Source organism: Mirounga angustirostris, unplaced genomic scaffold (genome assembly GCF_029215605.1).
Source record: "Mirounga angustirostris isolate CCGP_5_RB_7025 unplaced genomic scaffold, mMirAng1.0.hap1 SCAF_2, whole genome shotgun sequence".
NCBI classification, from domain to species: Eukaryota; Metazoa; Chordata; class Mammalia; order Carnivora; family Phocidae; genus Mirounga; species Mirounga angustirostris.
This window is the reverse complement of record NW_026991710.1, coordinates 95,075,678-95,097,491: the sequence shown is the minus strand read 5'-3', so window position 1 is coordinate 95,097,491 and position 21,814 is coordinate 95,075,678. Positions and strand designations below refer to the sequence as shown.

At 34.5% G+C, this 21,814-nt stretch overlaps 1 long non-coding RNA gene across 1 annotated transcript in view; it reads right to left on the bottom strand.

Moving 5' to 3' along the window:
- LOC123848301 (uncharacterized) overlaps positions 1-21,814 on the bottom strand; it is a 206,091-nt gene that overhangs the window by 33,221 nt on the left and 151,056 nt on the right. The window contains exon 2 of the long non-coding RNA XR_006791757.3: positions 18,206-18,238. This is a non-coding gene — a long non-coding RNA (uncharacterized LOC123848301). The remainder of the gene's footprint in view (positions 1-18,205; positions 18,239-21,814) is intronic.

Here is a 21,814-nt window from a genome sequence, read left to right as displayed (position 1 = left end):
CTGCTCTAATATTTATTATTTCCCTTCTTTTGCTGGCTTTAGGTTTTATTTGCTATTCCTTTTCTAGCTCCTTTGGGTGTAAGGTTAGCTTGTGTATCTGAGACTTTTCTTGCTTCTTGATGTAGTCTTATATTTCTGTATATTTCCCCCTTATGACCCCTTTTGTTGCATCCCAAAGGTTTTGGACTGTCATGTTTTCATTTTCACTTTTTCCCACGTATTTTTCTATTTCTTCTTCAATTTCCTGCTTGAACCATTCATTTTTAGCAGGATGTTCTTTAAACTCCATGTATTTTGCGGGCGCCTGGGTAGCTCAGTTGGTTTAGCGTCTGCCTTGGTCTCAGGTCATGATCCCAGAGTCCTGGGATCAAGCCCCACGTCGGGCTTCCTGCTCAGCAAGGAGCCTGCTTCTCCCTCTCCTTCTGCCTGCTGCTCCCCCTGCTTGCTCTCTCTCTCTCTCTCTGTCAAATAAATAAAATATATTTTTTTAATATTTATGTATTTATGTATTTATTTACTTACTTATTTATTTATTTATTTATTTATTTATTTATTTATTTATTTAATTGCCAGAGAGAGAGAGCAGAAAGCAGACACTTAACTGACTGAGCCACCCAGGCGTCCCTAATAAATAAAATCTTTAAAAAATAATAAGAAATAAACTCCCTGTATTTGGGTTTTCCAAATTTTTTCTCGTGGTTGACTTCAAGTTTCATAGTGCTGTGGTCAGAAAATATGTATGGTATGATCTCAGTCTTTTTGCACTTGCTGAGGCCTGATCTGTGACCTAGTATGTGATCTATTTTAAAGAATGCCCCATGTGCAGAATGTGTATTCTGCTGCTTTAAGATGAAATGTTCTGAATTTATCTGTTAAATCCATCTGGTCCAGTGTGTCATTCAAAGCCACTGTTTCCTTGTTGATTTTCTGCTTTGATGATCTGTCCATTGATGTAAGTGGGGTGTTAAAGTCCCCTACTATTATTGTATTTTTTTAAAGATTTTATTTATTTATTTGAGAGAGCAAGAATGAGAGAGAGAGAGAGAGCACGAGTTGGTGGAGAGGGGCAGAGGAAAAGGGAGAAGGAGACTCTGTGCTGAGCTCAGAGCCTGACACGGGGATCAATCACAGGACCCCAAGATCATGACCTAAACAGAAGGCAACTGCTTAACTGAGCCATCCAGGCACCCCTATTATCATACAATAATTTGTAAATGAGTTCCTTTATGGTTGTTATTAATTGTTTTATATATTTGAGTGCTCCTAAGTTGGGAGCATAAATATTTACAATTGTTAGATCCTCTTGTTGGATAATTCCCCTTTTTATGGTATACTGGCCATTTCATCTCTTGTTACAGTCTTTGGTTTAAAATCTAGTTTGTCTGATATAAGTGTTGCTACTCTGGCTTTATTTCAACGTTAATTTGCATGATAAATGGTTCTCCATCCCCTCACTTTCAATCTGCAGGTGTCTTTAGATTTAAAATGAGTCTGCACTGGCAGCATATACATGGGTCTTGTTTTTTTTATCCATTCTTACACCCTGTGTTTTCTGATTTGAGCATTTAGTTCATTTACATTCAGACTAATTATTGATTGATATGAATTTAGCGCCATTGTATTACTTGTTTTGTCATTGTTCTGGAGATTTTCTCTGTTTCTAGTCTTTGTCATTTTTGGTCTTTATTTACCACTGGAAGAGTCCCCTTTAATATTTCTTGCAGGGCTGGTTTAGTGGTCATGGACTCCTTTAGTTTTTGTTTGTCTGGGAAACTCTTTATCTTTCCCTCTATTCTAAATAACAACTAGGATAGAGTATTCTTGGCTGCAACATTCTTCCCATTCAGCATATTCCCCATGCCACTTTCTTCTGGTCTGTCAAATTTCTGTGGAGAGCTCTGCTGCTATCCTTATTTGTCTCCCCTTGTAAATTAGGGACTTCTTTTGTCTCGCTGATTTTAGGATTTTTTTTCTTTATCTCTATATTTTGCAAATTTAACTATGATATGCCTTGGTATTGGCCTGATTTTGATCGGAGTTCTCTGTGCCTCGTGGATTTGGATGTTTGTTTCCTTCACCAGATTAGATAAATTTTCAGCTATAATTTTCTCAAATAAACCTTCTGCCCCCTTTTCCCTCTCTTCTTACTATGGGACTCCAATGACATGAATGTTATTATATTTTACAGTCACTGAGTTCCCTAAGTCTACATTCGTGATCCAGTATTTTTCTTTCCCTCTTTTTTTCAGCTTCATTTTTTTCCCCATAATTTTATCTTCAGTATCACTTATTCATTCCTCTGCTTCTTCCATCCTTGTGGTCACTACATTCAGTCAGTTTCAAATCTCAGTTATTGCAATTTTCATTTCAGTCTGACTAGTTTTTAGGTCTTTTATCTCTGTGGTAAGGCACTCCCTGGTGTCTTCCATCCTTTTCTCAAGTATAGCTAGCATCCTTATAATTGTTTTAAATTCTGGTTCAGGCATATTACTTATATCTGTTTTGATAGATCCCTGGTGTGACCTCTTCTTGTTCTTTCTTTGGGGATAATTTCTCCATCTTGGCATTTTGTCTAGGTCTCTATCTTTTATGTGTTAGGAAAGCATGTTATGTTTCCTGCTCCTGAGAATAATGGTGATACTAAGAAGAGGTCATATACTGTCCAGGGCCTAGTGCTTCAGGAAGTGTTTCAGTTGTATGCTGTGTGCACTCTGCTATTGTGTTTTGGCTGCTCTTTCCCTCGGGACAGTTTCTCAGGGGTTTCTACCTGGCTACAGTGGGGAGTGTTTGGACCTTGGCCAGAGTTTGGTGAGTTTTAACTAGGTGTGTTCTAAAAAAGTCCTGATGCTATTTCCACTAGAGTTGAAGCTTACAGAACTTTACATTCACTAGACATGGTGCATGCGGGGCAGGGGGGTATGGGTTGTGCTGGTCTTCTGGGACAGGGACCTGCTATACTGGCTCTCAGGCATACTTGCCTGAGAAAAGCAGCACCTACAGAGCACAGGGGGCAGTGCTTGGTGTAAGCAGTTTAGGCCACCATGTTGGTGTTATGCTGTTTACTGAAGTTAGTTTATGCTAAGGGTGGGGAAGGAAAATAGTGCCAGCCAGAGCCCTAGTCCCCAGAGAGGGGAGTTCATGCCCACCACTGTCCTGGAAGCCCTCCCAGAAGAGCAAACAATCTCTCCTCATGTGTCCCAGGAATCCCTCAGTGTGCTGCCTTCACCCTGTCTGTGTTCAGGCCATCTGCCCATCCAGCAGCACAGTGCACCTTTGGGGTCTAACCCAGGCAGGCCAGCTAAGTTTTAAAACTCCAAATTTTAGGGAACTGGCATGGCGGGTACCCACACTGGTCCTCTGGGGGAAGGTCTCAAGCACTGGAACTGATGCAGGTTTGTCCCAGAAGGACACTTGCAACAAAGCACAGGGGCCTGGAGTTCAGAGTAAAACACAGCAAAGCAAAGAGCCAGTGTCCAGGTTAACCAGCCTCAGCAGGTGTCTCTGCATCTATGCTGAGGCACAGGGGAGGGAAATGCCACCCACCTGCACAGCCCTCAGGGCTCCACCGCAGCTACACCACAGACTTGTAAAACTCTGGTCTTTCACCCCCCCGGTGGTAAAAACTCATGAAAATCAGCCCCTCTTGTTTTCCCCAGTCAATGGCTTTGGGGATGTGTTTTCATTGTGCAATCTCCTGTGCACTCCTCTCTCTCTCTCTCTCTTTCTCTCTCTCTTTTTCTCTCTCCTCTCCTCTCCTCTCTATGGTTTTCCCACACGTAAAACCAGGTCTCCGCACCTCCTACTTTCCACAATGTGGCCTCTTCTCTCCCTCTAGTGTTCTGTCAGTCCTCAGATCAATTCCTTAGGTATTCAGAATGATTTGATATTTATCTAGCTGTGTTTGAGGGGTGACGCAAGCCTAGGGTCCTCCTACTACTCTGCCATCGTAGCTCCTCCTAAAAAAGTTTATCCTTTTATCCATTACTATTTTGGCTTAATCTGTTAAATGCAGAAAACCTAATCTTAACTAACATGAACCCCTTTTTAAAAAAGGTGTTTAATACTAGAATGCAACTGATTGTTAAGTATCAGTACTTCATAACTAAGTAGGATTTATCCCAAGAAAAGATGAAAAGTATAACATGAATATCCATCAATATGTGGGGCTTTATTAATAGGGTATGCAATTGTCCCAGATTGGCTGGGCGCATGGGGCTTCTTGAGATGCTGGACTTGCAATGCTAAAACCAGGATAGTCCTGCGCCAAATGGTATGCTTGGTTTTGTCCATTTAGTCTGTACAATGTATGAAAGGAGAAAAGAGATGATCAATTTAATATGTTCAGAAACAACACTTAATAGAATAAAACACTCATTCTTTATTAAAAATAAATGCTCAGTTTCTCTTCTGGCTGTGGCAGATTAGTTTGTTTCAGATCTATACACTCATTGATAATAATTAGAAAATCTAGGAAACAACCAACAAAATGAAACAAACAAACAAAAAACTAGTTGAATGCCTTAGAGAGTTAGCAAGTCACCAATAACTTGCAAGGCAAGATGGGAGAGAGAAGGAAATTCTAAAGCAGTGAGCCACTTGGGGTTTCTTGCCTGCCAAAGACATTAACAAAGAGTCCAGAAGCAGACCCACACTTACATAGACATTTGATTTATTACTACAGTGGCTCTGCTGAGAAATAAGGAAAGGAAGGCCTAGTCAACTACATAATAATATTAAAAACAAGCAAATAGGAGTGCCTGGGTGTCTCAGTCCATTAAGCGGCTGCCTTCGGCTCAGGTCATGATCCTGGGGTCTTGGGATGGAGCCCCACATCCGGCTCCCTGCTCAGCGGGGAGCCTGTTTCTCCCTCTTCCTCTGACTGCCACTCTGCCTACTTGTGCTCTCTCTCTCTGTCAAATAAATAAATAAAATCTTTAAAAAAATTAAAAAATAAAAATAAAAACAAGCAAATAAGCAAACAAACAAAAACTCTGGTCCCTATCCTCCACAATACATAAAAATCAATCCTTACTGGATTTAGATCTAAATGTAAAGGTAAAATTATGAAGCTTCTTGAAAATAACATTGTAGACCTTTAGTTAAATAGACATTTCTTAATCACAAGACAGAAAATATTAATTATAAAGGTAAAAATACAATGTTTCAATTATTGAAAGATATTAATAGAATAAAAATGCGTACTGTGAATTGGAGAAAATATTTTGAATACATAAAACTGACAAAAATGTATTTTTCCCCAAAAAACAACTAAAAATGACAATATAACTAGCAGAAAAAGGCAAACAAAAGAATGGACACATCACAAAAAAGATATACTAAGGAAGACAAATATTCAAAAAGATGTTTAAACCCATTAATCATCAGAGAAATTAAAATTAAAGCCACAATAAGATATCACTATCCACCAGCAAAATTTCTCAAATTAAAAAACAAAATGTGGTAACACCAAGTATTATCAAGGACATTGAGCAAGAGAAGAGTAATTTGGTAAAATTACTTTGAGAAATTCCTTATATGTTACATCATATATTAGGAGACGATAATTATTCTTTTTAGACAAATGCCCAATAAACACCCAATATGTGTGTCAAAGGACAAGGACAGGCATATTCAACTATAATATTTCATTCAAAACACTACTATTTTCACTTTTTCATGTTTATTTACCATCTTGATCCAGATAGCTCAAGTTTTAAATATTTAAAACTATGAGATAAATACATTGCCATAACATTATCAATGTCTTTCAAACACGTTAAAATTCAAAAACACTTATTTTAGGCCCAGTTATACTTCAATGTTTAGTTAAAGGGGGCTTGATTTTTCTGGATACATAAATACCTGTTTGAAATGAATGTTATAAATTTTGCAATTTATAAACTGAATCAAAGTATTATCATGATAAAAGAAATCACATAATTGTAACTATTTTTACTGGAATTTGTTCATAAAAATACTTATACTCCAAAAGGCAACGTGCAACATGACATTTCCTCACTATTTTTTCTGCTTTGTTAGTTTAGTTGAAATTGTTTGTTGTTAATTAAAATAAAATGAGAAGCCAGTTTGAAAATATACTTATGAAAAATTTATTCTTGTTTCACCTGATCATTTGTATTTAATGTCTGACTGAAGTATATTTTGTGTGATTCCGCTTGTATATCTTGGAAAGAACTACAGATACACATAATTGTTAAGAAAACCCTGAAAGTCTTGGGGTGCCTGGGTGGCTCAGTCGTTAAGCATCTGCCTTCGGCTCAGGTCATGATCCCAGGGTCCTGGGATTGAGCCTCGCATCGGGCTCCCTGCTCGGCCGGGAGCCTGCTTCTCCCTCTCCCACTCTCCCAGCTTGTGTTCCCTCTCTCTCTGTGTCTCTCTCTGTCAAATAAATAAATAAAATCTTTAAAAAAAAAGAAAACCCTGAAAGTCTCTTGTGATTGAATTAGTATTCACTTAAAATATGTTTAAAATTTACAAGTTTGGATATCTCTTAAGAAACAAAAGCTTATCATCACCTATTGTTTATGCCATTTATTTAAGAACTCTATGAATTATTATCAATTCCTGCTATGCTCTTTCAAAAGTCATGCAAATGTCTGATATGGCATTATTTAACATTAAAACTACAAAAATAACAATTTGAAGTACAGTTTTCAAAACCAAATCTCATTTCTAAAAATAGATAAATATTTTGCTGATTGCCAAGAAAACACAGGTATAATTTTTAAAAAACGATACTAGCACCAACACATTACCATCTATTCAGGTTCTAAGTTTCAGAGTTTTGGGTTTTTTTTTTTGTTTCAAGATTTTTTATTTATTTATTTGACAGAGAGAGACACAGCAAGAGAGGGAACACAAGCAGGGAGAGTGGGAGAGGGAGAGGGAGAAGCAGGCTTCCCGCCGAGCAGGGAGCCCGATGTGGGGCTCGATCCCAGGACCCTGGGAGCATGACCTGAGCTGAAGGCAGATGCTTAACGACTGAGCCACCCAGGCGCCCCTAAGTTTCAGAGTTCTTATGCTTCTACCATTACTCAAATCGTTTAATTAAAATTCTGGTATTTTTGTGCATCTACCCTTATCTGATCCTTTCAAGCAAGTTAATTTTCTTCAATTATTCCATAAGTATTTGCATTAAAAAAGTTTATTATCTTTTGTTGATAACTATTTGGTTCTCAGGTATCTTACCTAAATCATTTTCGAAAATTCAGACTTTTGTGTGGAGATATTTGATAAAGTATTCGACACTTCAATATCCATTTTATTTTATTTTGTAATTAAGCAAGTTATAGTAAATTTATCTCTAAAGGAGAGTGAGTAGGACTTCTGGTTTCAACTCCAATATATAAAGAACTGGAAAGTTATCACTCTTCTTACAACAACAAAAATATGGACAGACTTAAATCAGTGACTATTCTTGGATCCAAAAGGGCAAGTTACCAACCCAATATCTAGAAAAAGAAGTGTAGCCAGAGAGATACAGCAAGTGAGATCTGCTTTCCTCAAGCAAAAGTGGCTGCAGCCATAAACTAGGAGGAATATTTACATGGTTGTCTTGATGAATTGATGGAGACTGAGTGTGGAGTAGCACGAGAATGATAAGCTCCTGGAAGCCACCACATTTTCATGGGCTTTCCCTGCAGGAATCTTCTATCACCTTCTGTCCACTCAAGTCCCTGGTTTCCGTGTGAAGATCCCACAAAGATTCCCTTTTGGCTCTGGGAGTAGCCACTCTAATATACTACCAGAGCCTACTCAGCAATAAAGGCCTACTCTTCAAGGAAAGTAACCTTGCTAAAGTACAGTTCTAAAACTTTATCCCAGGTGAGAGAAGGGAATTCATCTGTACTCCAGTACCCTCCAGCCTGTCTGTCTCACCTAAGGGAAAATGCTATGCCAAAACACGGTCAACAGGAGTCAAGGCCTAAAATAAAAATAAAAACAAAAATTAAAAAAGCAAACAAACAAACAAGTAAAACAGATTGGGAGAACACTATAGCCAAGGATGAGAATAAAAGCTGTACCACTGAAAAAAACACTAATGAAGTGCACAGCCTTGAGATGTAAATCACCAAAAAGACTAAGATTTAATTAAAGGATTATAGAATACCACCTGTACTGGACATCTTATCATACAGGGTTCCAATATAGTAAGAGTGGGTTACAGATAAAAGAGCTTGAAGATACAGACTATCTCTGAGGAAGGATCTCCAGGGAAGCTTAAAGTCAAGAGGGGAGACAAAAACAAAGATAAAAAGGAATTTGAAGCTTCTGATATCTAGCTAAACAGACATTAAACATCACCCAACTATTATCCAGAATAATATAGATCTGTACTGTAAAGGCCTATTTAATTAATTTCCTATTACTCAGTAGAAAATGTCTGACATCCAACAACAAAATTGTGAGGTGTACCAAAATGCAAAAAATTGTACAATCTGAAGTGATAAAGCAATCATAATAAAATTCATATATGACACAGGTGTTATAATTATGTGGCAGGGTATTTAGGGTATTTAAAATAACTATGATTCACAACTTAAGAGCCCAAATATACAAAGTAGACAGCATGCAAAATAGATGAGTAATGGAAACAGAGAGAATGAAACTCTAAGAAATAATAAAAAGGAAATGATAAAAATCAAACACACAGTAATATATATGAAGAATACATTTAAAGGGCTCATCAGCACACTCAGTATAGCTCAGGAAAAAAAAAAGTGAATTTGAATATATGTCAATAGAAATTTCCCACACTGAAATTCAAAGGAAAAAAAAGTGAGGAAAACTAAAAATTGAATATCCTATTATGTTGGACAATATCAAAGCTATAACACATGTGAAATCAGAATACCAGAAGAGAAAGAAAAAAATGGAGAAAAAGAAATACTTGAAGTAACAATGACCAAGAAATTTCCACAATTAGTAGTCATCAGATTACATATTCAAGAAGTTCGGAGTACCAAGCGAAATAAATATATATATTTTAAAAAGGGTGAAGAAGAAAAAGAAAGGGTGAGCAAACCAACACTTAGGCATATCAAATTTAAATTGCAGAGAGAAAAATAGAATATCTTAAAGAAGCAATCTAGGGAGGTAGAAAACCCTTTAATTATAGAAGAACAAGATAGGAATTATAGGAGATTTACTATCTAAAACAATACATGCTAGAAGAGAGTGGAGTAAAATATTTAAAGTATTGAAAGAATAAAACTACCAACCTAGATTTCTATGTCCAGTGAAATTATCCTTCAGTAGCAAAGAAACAAATAAAGATGTTCTTAGTCAAACAAATACTGAAGGAATTTATCACTAGCAGACCTTTCCTAAAATAAATGATAAAAAATTTCCTCAGGTAGGAAGAAATTTATATAGGTCAGAATTCATATCTATGTAAAAAAAAGAAAAGAAGATCAGAATAGGAATAAATGAAGGTAGTTTTTTTTCTATTTCTTATTCTTAATTGATCTAAAATATAACTCTCTGCTTAAAGTAGTAAAAGAAAAATGTACTGGGTAATTAAGGCATATGGGTAAGTGTAATAGTTACAACAGTATCACAAGTAACAGGAAAGAGAATTAGGAATCCTCTGTTATAAAGTGCCAGTACTACATATGAAGTAGTAGTGCTACTTGATGGTAGATTTAGACTAATTAAAAATGCATATTGTAAATTCTAGAATAGTCAGTATTTTTTTAATTGAAATATAGGTGATACACAGTGTTACATTAGTTTCAGGTGTACAATATAGTGATTTGACAAGTCTATTCAATATGCTATGCATACAACAAATGTAGCTATAATCTGTCACCACACAAAGCTATAACAATACCATTGGCTATCTTCCCTATGCTGTACAACTAAAAACTTTTTTAAAGCATAATTTATATGCTAAGAGAGAAGGTAGAATGAAATCATATAAATGCTCAGTTAAAATTGGAAAAGGCAGAAAAGGGGGGGATGAAACAAAGACCACATGTGACAAATAGATGAGAGTTACAAATATAGTACATATAATACAACTACATCAATAATCACTTTAAATGTGAATGGATAAATACACAAATTAAAAGACAAAGACTGTAACAGTAGGTTATTTTTTTTTACCTTATTATATGCTGACTGCAAGGAATCAATTTTAAATATAAAGACCTGGATAGGTTGCAAGTGATGTCATTAGAGAAAGATATATCATGAAAACACTAATTAAAGGAGGGCTGAAATACTATATTAATTTCAGGTGAAACAAACTTCAGAACAAGAAATTTATGAGCAATAATATGGGCATTACAAAATTATAAAAGGGGCAATTCTCCAAGAAGACATTAGAAATCCCAAATGTGTATGTACCTAAAAAGTATCAGAATACATAAGGTGAGAACTGCAAGGAGAAATAGACAAATTCACTATTAATGTTGTAGACTGAAAATACTCTTTTTTGATAATTCATTAATCAGGCAAGCAGAAAATCAGTAAGAATTTAGATGATCTGAAGAGCACAATAAATCAACTTGATTTATTTGACATTTACAGTAAACTTTAACAATAGCCAAATAAATGTTATTTTCCAACTCATACGGAACATTCACCAAGACAGGCCACATTCCAGGCCATAAAACATAATTTAGCAAATTAAAAAAAATTAAAATTATACAAATATGTTCTCATAGCGTAATTAAAATAGAAATCAATAGCAAAAATATAACTAAAAATCCCTAAATGCTTGGATATTAAACACTACCATTCTAATAACCCACAGATTTTTTTAAAGTCTCAGTAGAAATTAAAAAAAAAATCTTAAACTAAATTAATACAACTTATCAAAATTTTACTTAAAATTTTGTGCAGCAAAAGCAGTGTTTGAGGGAAATGTATAGCATGAATGCATAATGAAGGGGGGGGGATCGAACCATGAGAGACTATGGACTCTGAGAAACAAACTGAGGGTTCTAGAGGGGAGAGGCATGGGGGGATAGGTTAGCCTGGTGATGGGTATTAAAGAGGGCACGTATTGAATGGAGCACTGGGTGTTATATGCAAACAACGAATCATGGAACACTACATCAAAAACTGATGATATAATGTATGGTGATTAACATAACATAATAAAAGAAAAGAAAAGAATGAAGATCTTAAATTAATATAACTAAGCATCCACCTTAGAAAACTAGAGAAACAGGACCAAATTCAGCTTTAAAAACAGCATAATAATAAAAAAAAGAGAGAGAGAGAGAGAAAGAGAGAGAGGAAAAATCAAAGAAATTTAAAAGAGAAAAACAATAGATCAAATCAACAAAACCAATGGCTGGACCCCTGAAAAGCTTAATAAAATTGATGACCCTCTAGCCAGGCTAACCAAGTAAAAAGAGAGAAGACACCAACTACTAATATCAGAAAGGAAAGATCTAGGACACTGACAATACCAAATGCTGGCAAGTATATAGAGCTACAGGAACTCTCGTTCACTGCTGGTGTGAATACAAAATAAGACAACTGTGGAAGATAGTTTGGCAGTTTCTTACAAAACTAAACATACTCTTAACATACGACCCAGTAATTGTGCTCCCTAATATTTACCCAAAGGGGTTGAAAATGTATGCCTACACAAATACCTGCACATGGATGTTTATAGAAGTTTCATTCATAATTGCTAAAACTTGGAAGCAACAAAGATGTACTTCATTAGGTGAATGGATAAACTATGATACTTCTAGACAATGGAATATTAGTCAGTGCTAAAAATAAATGAGCTATCAAGTCATGAAAAGACATTGAGGAACCCTGAATGCCTATTACTAAGTGAACAAAGCCAATCTGAGAAGCTATGCATTATATGAATCCAACTATATGACATTCTGGAAAATACAAAACTATAGAGGCAATAAAAATATCAGTGGTTTCCAGGGTGGGAAGGGGAGATAAATAGGCAGAGCACAGAGGACTTTTAGGGCAGTAAAAATACAATTGATCTTTGTATAACGCAGGAGGTAGGGACTCTTTCCCATGCAGTTGAAAATCCACAAATAACTTTTGATTCCCTTAAAAGTTAACTATTAATAGCCTACCATTGACCAGAAGCCTTACAGATAACATAAACATTACTTATTAACACATATTGTGTATATGTATTATATACTGTATTCTTACAATCTAGTAAGCTAAAGAAAAGAAAATATTAAGAAAATTATAAGGAAAAGAAAATACATTTACAGTACTAAACAATATTTGTCAAAAAAATCTGCATATAAGTGGATCCACACACTTCAAACCTGAGTTGTTCAAGGGTCAACTATACTTTGGTATATAACATTATAATGATAGATATATGTCATTGAGCATTTGTCAAAACCCATGGAATATATAATAGTGAGAGTGAACCCTAAGGTAAATATGGACTTTGGGATTATGATGTGTCAATGTAGATTCATCTTGAATAAAAAAATGTATCAATCTGGTAAGTGATCTTAATGATGGGGGAGGCTATGGGTGTAGAGGTGCTGAGGGTATATGGAAAATCTCTGTACCTTCCTTTCAATTTTACTGTAAACCCAAAACTGCCTTAAAAAATAAAGTTTTTAAAAAAAGAGAAGAAAAAGAGGGCTTATTACTACTTATCTTATGGGCACTAAAAGGATTACAAGAGGAAACTGCAATACCTGTAGTTTGATAACAGACAAAATGGAAAAAATCCTTGAAAGATACAAACTACTAAACTCACAGGAAAATAAATATATAATTTAAATCGGCCTATACCTACAAAGAAAGTGAAGCAATACTTAAAAACCTTCTTTAAAAAGAAAGCACCAGGTACAGATGATTTTGCTGGTAAAATTTTCCAAATATTTAAGGAACAAATAATACCAATTTTCCACAATCTCTTGAGGCAGAGGAAACACTGCCTAACTTACTCGATGAAGTCAGCAATGTCCTAATACCAAAACCATAATATGGTATTATAAGAAATAAAAACTACAGGAAATTATGTCATGAGCTTAGATGCAAAAATCCTCAAAAAACATTAGTAAACTGATTCCACCTATGTTATAAAGAATTATATACCAGGATCAAATAGGATATATTATAGATATGTGAGACTAATTAAGCATTAAAATGTTAATCAATGTAAGCTACAATATTAACAGGTTAAAAAAGTAAAATCATATGGTCATATTAATTAATTAAAACATAATCTAACTCTCACTTATGACATGCACATTCAGCAAACTATGAATATGGAGAATTTCCTGAAATGATAAATAATGTTTACAAAAGACCCACAGCTAATATCATCATTACTGTATAGCTGAAAGACAAGATTCTTTTCTTCTAAGATCAGGAATAAGGCAAGGTAAGGATATCTGTTCTTATTAACATTGTACTGGATGTCCCAGCTAGTACAAGATGGGAAGGAAGGAAGGAAGGAAGGGGGAGGAAAGGAAGGGGTGGAGTGGAGGGAAGGAGAGAGGGAAAGAAAAGGTATAAAGATGCGAAATATATAAAACTGTCCTTATTCTTAGATGACATGATTACCTGTATAGAGAACTTCAAGGAATCAACAACAACATAAAAATCCTGAAACGAAAAAGTGAATATAAGTAAAATAGGTCAGACAAAGACAGATAATGTATGATCTCACTTATATGTGGAATCTAAAACAAAACAAAACAAAACCAACAACCAAAGGAATGGATACAGAGAACAAATTTGTGCTTGTCAGAGGTGAAGGGTGGGGGTGAGGAAAATAGGTGAAGAAAAAGAAGTGAACATAGTAAGATCAGAGGATACATGGTCAATATACAAAGGTCAATTGTATTACTACATGACAACAATGAATAACTGAAATTTGAAATTGAGAAATCAATACCAATCAAAATACACTAAAAAGGGACTTCTAAATAAATCCATCAAAATACATATAGGATAGGATCAGTATGCAGAAAACAACAAAATATTCATAAAAGAACTCAAGAAGATCTAAATAAATGGAAAGACATTTTTTTGTTTATGGATTGGAAGTCTCAATATTGATAAGATAAATTCTTCCAAACTTGATCTACAGATTTAATGCATTTATAGTCAAAATCGCAAAAAGTCGTTTGTAGGGGGGCACCTGGATGGCTCAGTTGTTTAAGCGTCTGCCTTCAGCTCAGGTCATGATTCCAGAGTCCTGGGATTGAGTCCTTGGGATGGAGCAGGGTTCCCTACTCAGTGGAGAGCCTGCTCCTCCCTCCCCCTGCTCATGCTATCTCTCTCTCTCTCAAATAAACAAAATCTTAAAAAAAAAAAGTCATTTGTAGTAACTGACAAATTTATGCTGGAAGTTAATACATGCAAATTAATAAAAAAATAACTTAGGCAGTTGGGGGATCCCAGATTGGCATGCAGACAGTGACAAAGAAATCCAATTGTATTACAAATGAATGAAATAACATCACTGAAGGGTCTGAGGGAAAAAAAAAAATGCTAACAGAAGTAATTTTGAAAATGCATGAGGAATGATACATAAGAAGTGAACTCCAGTTGATAAAGTTGTTTCCTGTGAGGGAATGAGTTAGCAATTCTAAAACCAATATACATGTATACTGGAATTGAACAAATAAATAAATGGAAGACAGATGGTGGGAGCCAGATCTTTCGTGGTTGGAATGGAGATTAGACAAGCTAGGGAAGAAGGCTAGAATTATCCATAGAGTAATGGATCAGACTTGAAGCCATTAGTATGAACACATGTTAAGCTTAATATAGAACTAGTGGTAATGTGTGTAAATATATGTACAGACACACACATGCACACATACGCATATACATATATACTTGAATATAAGTATAGATATATGTACATGCACAGGTTAGCATACACATATATTTCCTTGCTCTGTCAACTGAGAGGGCCTAAAATCAACAATACACTCGTAGCAATGAACTCACATAGTGCCCACTGGTTTCTAATACCATTTTTCAATAAGAATAACCAGACCTTCTTAAAGAAATGACTAATTCTAGGATTGAGGGACGGAATATACATGAGGATCCCAAAGCATCTTATAGCGTTAGAAAGCAAGCAAGTGCTAAAATAAGCAAACAAACAATGATGTGAATATGTCAAAAAGATATAGAAGCCACCTGAAAAAACTTCCAATGACCAAAGATGGAAGAATTTCAGTATGAAACATATTTATTAGTCCACAGAGGTATAATAAATGATTGAATAAATAATAAATGGATAAAAAGAGACAATTCTCCTGTGCAGAAAAATTCCACATAATTTATGTAGATATACTGCCCTCAAAAAGGTACAACATAACTACCTACTCCTTGGGTATCCTTCAGTGATGGCTACACACAGTGACTTATTTTAAAGAGCATATGTGGAAAGTGGAGGAAAAAAGGATAACTTTACAGTAGAGAAACCTAATAACCACTACCTCAGCCAAACGATCAAGGTTAACCTCAGCAGTGATATGTCATGTTGCTACTGTAAATCCTTGATATGATGTGATAAGAATGACATCTTTGTGGTCTTCCTCCTTCAAACCTATAATCCTAGCCTAACTATTAAGAAAAAAAAAAAAACATAAGACAAATCCTAATTAAGAGACATTCTATAAAATATCCAATTGGTACTACTCAAAATTCTCAAGATCCTCAAAGCAAGGAAATTGTGAAAAACTGTCTTGACCAAGGGGAATCTAAGGAGACATGACAACTACATATAATATGATGTACTGCATAAGATTCTGGAACAGAGAAAGGAGATTAAGTAAAATGTCAGGACATTCAAATAAAGTATGGACTTCAGTTAATAATGTGTCAATATTGGTTCATTAATTGTAACAAATGGAACATACTATGATGATAATAATAAGGGCACCTGGGCATGGGGTGCATGGGAATTCTTTCACTATCTTCACAACTTTTCTGTACATCTAAAACCACTTTATAATAAAAATATATATTAAGAAAAAATGATGCGATTTGAGAAAATAATGTTACTACTTTTTTTTCATTTATTTATTTTTCTTTGTTTTGGCTGTGGACTTAGCGACATATGGGCAAGTTACAAATTTTCCCCTTTCTCCATCAAAAATAGGACAGCCAAAAGATGTTTGTCTGAATTTTGGGCTCCCTTAGCAAAAAGAAGTGTTTATCTGGTTTTTCTGCTTCAGGTAAGTTCCTTAATTATAGGGAACATTAAATAGTGCTCTTGAAAACAGACAACCTTTGCCTATATCTAATATAAAACAAAACAAAAAAGTAACAAAAAGAAATGAAATAAATAAAATAAAAGCTATGTATGGCAGTGAATAAATTTTTAGCCTTTGCAGTCACAGTTTATTCACATTTCAATTTTAGAATTTGATGCCTGCATAACACTGGTTAAGTTAGTAAACTCTAAATATTAGTCTCTATCTGTAAAATGTAGATAATAATCATACCTTTCTAATAGTCCTCATGACATAAACTATCTAAATTACTTAGTTTAGGGGTGCCTGGGTGGCTCAGTCGTTAAGTGTCTGCCTTCGGCTCAGGTCATGATCCTGGAGTCCTGGGATCGAGTCCCACATCGGGCTCCCTGCTCGGCAGGGAGTCTGCTTCTCCCTCTGACCCTCTTCCCTCTCGTGCTCTCTATCTCTCATTCTCTCTCTTAAATAAATAAATAAATAAATAAATAAATCTTTAAATTACTTAGTTTATTACTTGGTATATAAAATGTGCTTAATATATGAGTTATTATTAATACATTATTATTATTATTATTATTATTATTATTATTAATTACTTCTTTTTTCACAGCCTGTTAGCCTCTTCTAATGTTTAACCACTGTTAAAAATACGGTACACATTCTATCAAGGATATTTTTGTGAATTTTATGTATATACATAGATTTGTGAGTGAATGTACTTATACATATACATACATACACAAATATTTTTATTTTGTATTTGACTTTTTAACCATGCCTTGCTGTATCTGCTTAAGTATCTGACTAAAATCCTTTGCCTACACTTTCATGTTGCATATTACTTCATGATATGGATCATCTATAATTTTTAAGCATTTCTCTTTAGATGGGCATGTAGATTGTTTCCATTTTTAATCTTGCAAGTGATGGCATTTTATTCATTTATACATAGCAGCAATAATAATCATAAATAAGATTTGCATAGTGCTTAATACGTGTCTGATACCATTATAAGTGATTAATAAATATTCGCTCACTGAATATTCCCAACAACCCTCTCTGTAGATACCGTCATTCCCACTTGACATATATGGAAAAGAAGCACAAGGATGATAATTAACTTGCCCAAGTTTTCACAGATGTTTCTTTTAACTTTATTTCAATGCATGACATATATCTGAGATTCTTATATCCTCCTGAGCATATTTGATAAATATTTTTGTTTAAAATCATACATTTGACTTTTCAGTTTTATTATTATACAGTTATTTGTGTTGCTGCCACTTTTTTTGTTACTGATATGATTATTTTGCTTTCAAAACTGGTATTCTAAATTATTTCAGAGATATAAAAAGGAGTAAAGATCAACATAATACATGCTGATGGGCATAAATCCCAGCTTAAGGTAGACATAGACCAATACTGTTGGCACTTCTTGTGAACCCTTTCTGTTTTCATTTTCCTTCCCAACCCAGATCAAAGTAACTCCTATACTTACTTTTATGTTTGTCATTCCTTTTCATGCCTTTAAAGTTTTATCAAGGTATATGTATCCATGAACTACATGGAGAATTGTCTTGTCAGTTTTTAAACCATATAGAAATATATCATGGTGCATAAATTGTTTTCAACTGTTTTTTATAGCTTCATATTTTGATAGTGATTTTAGCCATATGCATACCAATAGCTCCAGTTCATTCATTTTCCTAGCAGCAGGATATTTGGGGTATATGAATAGACCACTATTGATTTATCCATTCTGTGGATGAACTCTCAGATTAATTCCAGGATTTTACAACTGAGGATAATACTATGGATGATTTTAAATATACCTCCTTGTGAATTTGTGATACATTCTATTTCAATACATACATAAGAGGAGAATCCTTGAATCATGAGATAAGCACACATTCTGAGCAGAGTAAGTGAGGGGATATGGTAGGCAGAGTTAAGAATATAGATATTAAAATCATATTCTCTGTTATCAAGTTGACACTTACCAAGTGTTGACTCACGGGACTCATTTTCCTCACCTGTAAAGTAGAGATGGTATTAAAACTCACCTCATGGGGTTTCTATGGTCATTAAAGGAGTTAACATATACAAATCACTTGCAGCCGGCATATAAAATTATATTGATAATTGTTATTATTATCATTGTCATTAATATTATCTTGGGTTTTATTAGTATAAGCATTCAGAAATAAAATCACAGAGGTAATGGGAAGTCAATGATTTAAGGCCAAGTAGTTCATAGTGAGGACTTTTGCATTTTCTGTGAGAATAGATTAAAAGGAAGAAAAGGGAAGAAACAAATAGAGTGAATTGTTGTTCACAGGTCAAGTAAAAAGTGTGACAATGGACCACTCCATCCCTGATTTATCAACAGGGAAATTATTAGTGAAAAAAAAAAAGGACAGCTTCTGTGGAGTGGTGAGGATGGATACCTGACCAAGGCTGGTTAAAGACATACTGAAATTGGAAGCAGTGAGAAGAAAACATTCTTTCCAAGAGTTTTCTTCTGATGTGAAGGTAATAAACTGGTTAATAATATTTCTAGGACTTGCTATTATTGTTGTTGTCACCTGTTTGTCTTAGTGTCAGATGGTCTTTGGAAGGACATGCTGTCTGACACATTGTCAAAAACTAAAATCACTAATATTGATTACATATTTCCTGCTTGTGACCTTAATACCACTTCATAACTGTTTGTTTGGTCCTTTCAGGAAATACACAGTCAGAGAAATCAATTATTCTGCTTTTATCTTTTATTTATTTTTCATGTATATTTTCTCTGGATTATTAAAATTGGTTTTCTCTAGTATTTTGAAACCACTTTCCTAATTCATTTTCAATATTGCTTGTTTCCCCATAAATAAATTCAAAACTGCTTATTTTCTTCTGAGTAAAGTTAACCATAGCCCAGAGATTTTAAAATTCAGTAATCTCATTTCTCAGTATCATTTATTTAAAATGGCTTTTAATACCAATTTCTTTATTAATTCAGTAATTGTCTTATAGGTGGAACACTTTACATTTCTAAGAAAGAGTTTTTTTAATATTGGGAAAAGGGTGAATTTCCTTCCTTTTTTCCTCCCTTCCTTTTATCTCTTTCTTTTTATTTTTTATTTCTTAATAGTGTTAAGATGATGGCTCTTAAATTTTAACATGCATCAGAATCACTTGGAGAGATTATTAAAATATAGATTACTCAGCTTTTCCCCCTGCTTCTGATTCAGCATATATGGAGTAAGGATGGAGAATGTACATTTCTAGTAAGTTCCCAAGTGATTCTATTATGCTGTTCTAAGAATTACACTTTGAAAAGTATAGTGCAAAAGATTATCATCTGTATCAGGGTATCTTTTGGAAGAAAATCTCTTATTTTGGTCTTTTGTACTGGGGCTTAAGCTACACTATTTTCCATCCTCTTTTATTAACTGCAATAAGCAATTCCCTTGAAATCAACCATTCTAATCTTTTCAGTACTTTTATGAATATACCTCTATACATATTAAAATATTAATATTTTAGTAGGAGGGAGAGGTAGATAGTTTGATTCAGATCATCATCTTGATGCATTTTCATTTTTCTTTAACTTGAAACCATAAATTATCTTGTATCTGTAAAGTTTTTCCAAATCAACAGCTATGTGGGTAGACTTTCACAATTAAGAGTACAGGGATAAGAGAACACAAAGCTATTTGAATCATGGGATATTGTAGATCATGTTGGGTAAGTGGGGTTCTTGATAGAAATGAAAGGTTAAGTTGAAAGCTTATAAATTAAACAAAAACAAACTTCTTAGAATAAAATAAACCTGTCTTCAGGTATATTTTTTAACTGCCTAGGGCTTCTAATGCTTTGGAGTGACTTTTATACAATAGGTTTTCAAAACTACATTTCATGAAAGATATTGTCTTGTATATGATTTCAAAAGATAGAAAGAATAATGCCCCAAAAAATAATTCATTATTTTCTTCACTGAAGGAGAAAAAAAAAAACTTGATAATTTAGGTTTGGATTGCACTAAACCAGTGGTTCTCAAATTTTATGCATCAGAATAACCTGGAGGGCTTGTTAATACGCAAATTGTTGGGCACCTTTTCCATTCCATTCTGAAGTTTGGAGAGGCACTGAAGGACTGCATTTCTGAAAAGTTTCCTGGTGATACTGATGCTGCTGTGTGGGGACTCCACACTGAAAACCCACTGCTGTAAAATGATCTTGCAAAATACATAATGTATCAAATAGAAAGGTAACCATTATACAGTTAGCAACAGAATATATAACTAAAATTGATTCTGTACACTTTGAAATGTTCTAGCTATTATTTCATTAGTCTTAATAGTACCCTCACCTAGATGTACACCTACGTGCCTATTCCCAAACTCTACAAACCTATCACTTCAGGATCACTCCCTGATGACCTTTTTCAATTTCAACCTCTAGAAAGCATCTGAGGGAGATCTAATGACAGTGAGGAGACTGAATAATGAAAACAACACAATCCATGCACTTTAAAAATATGGAAAATAGGGCGCCTGGGTGGCTCAGTTGTTAAGCGTCTGTTTTCGGCTCAGGTCATGATCCCAGGGTCCTGGGATTGAGCCCCACATCGGGCTCCCTGCTCAGCGGGAAGCCTGCTTCTCCCTCTCCCACTCCCCCTGCTTGTGTTCCTGTTCTCGCTCTCTCTCTGTCAAATAAATAAATAAAATCTTTAAAAAAAATTAAAAATAAATAAATAAAAATATGGAAAATATAGTGAAGAAATTTATTTTGTTTATAAACAATAATTTTCCTTATACATTTTTTCTGTGCTGAGAATCATCATTATATATAAGGTCCATGTATATATATACCACTTCTAAGAATCCATAAAAGAGGAAAAACTTAGAAACTCCACACAGAATGCAAACAGCAGCCTTGAAAAGAGTGAACATTAATTCAAAATGTCTGCAAAGAAGTAGGGTTCTAATAGTTTTACAAATAGAAGTAGTTTTTTTTTTTCATAATGGAAATCTTTCTCATTTTAACATGGATATTATTTTTTACATTAAGAATGTCTAGGACTACATATGAATGCTTAGAAATGTTTTAAAACCTACTTAGGGACAAATCAGATTAATTCATAGCAATTTTTAAGGCTGCTTTTAGGGCCACATATAACTATGAGAAGATATTTGTCTATGACAACTGGGGTTTGGTTACTTGACTACCTAATGACCAGAGAAGGGGAGAATTCTCATTTTTGGAAAACAAAGATTTATGTCAGGAAGAAGAAGGAGCAAAGCAAGGGTTGTGGAGAGAACTGGAGAATGAATGGTAACCTGTGACTGGGTGGCCTTAGGTAGGGAATAGTGTTATTTAGTAATAAGTATTGCTTGAGAAATGAATAGCTCCTTCTGTTTTCCTATCAAAGAAGGAATCAGAAGAAATTAATAGAGATTGTCATCATATTTTTTAACAAAGGATGTCACCATTACAACCATGGGCCTATTTGGGCCTCTGTCAATCCCAGAAAAAAAAAACAAAAAAAAAAAAAACAGGGAGAAATGAAATCTCTCAGTGAAATAAATTTATTTTTCTTTTCATAAGTACAGATATTA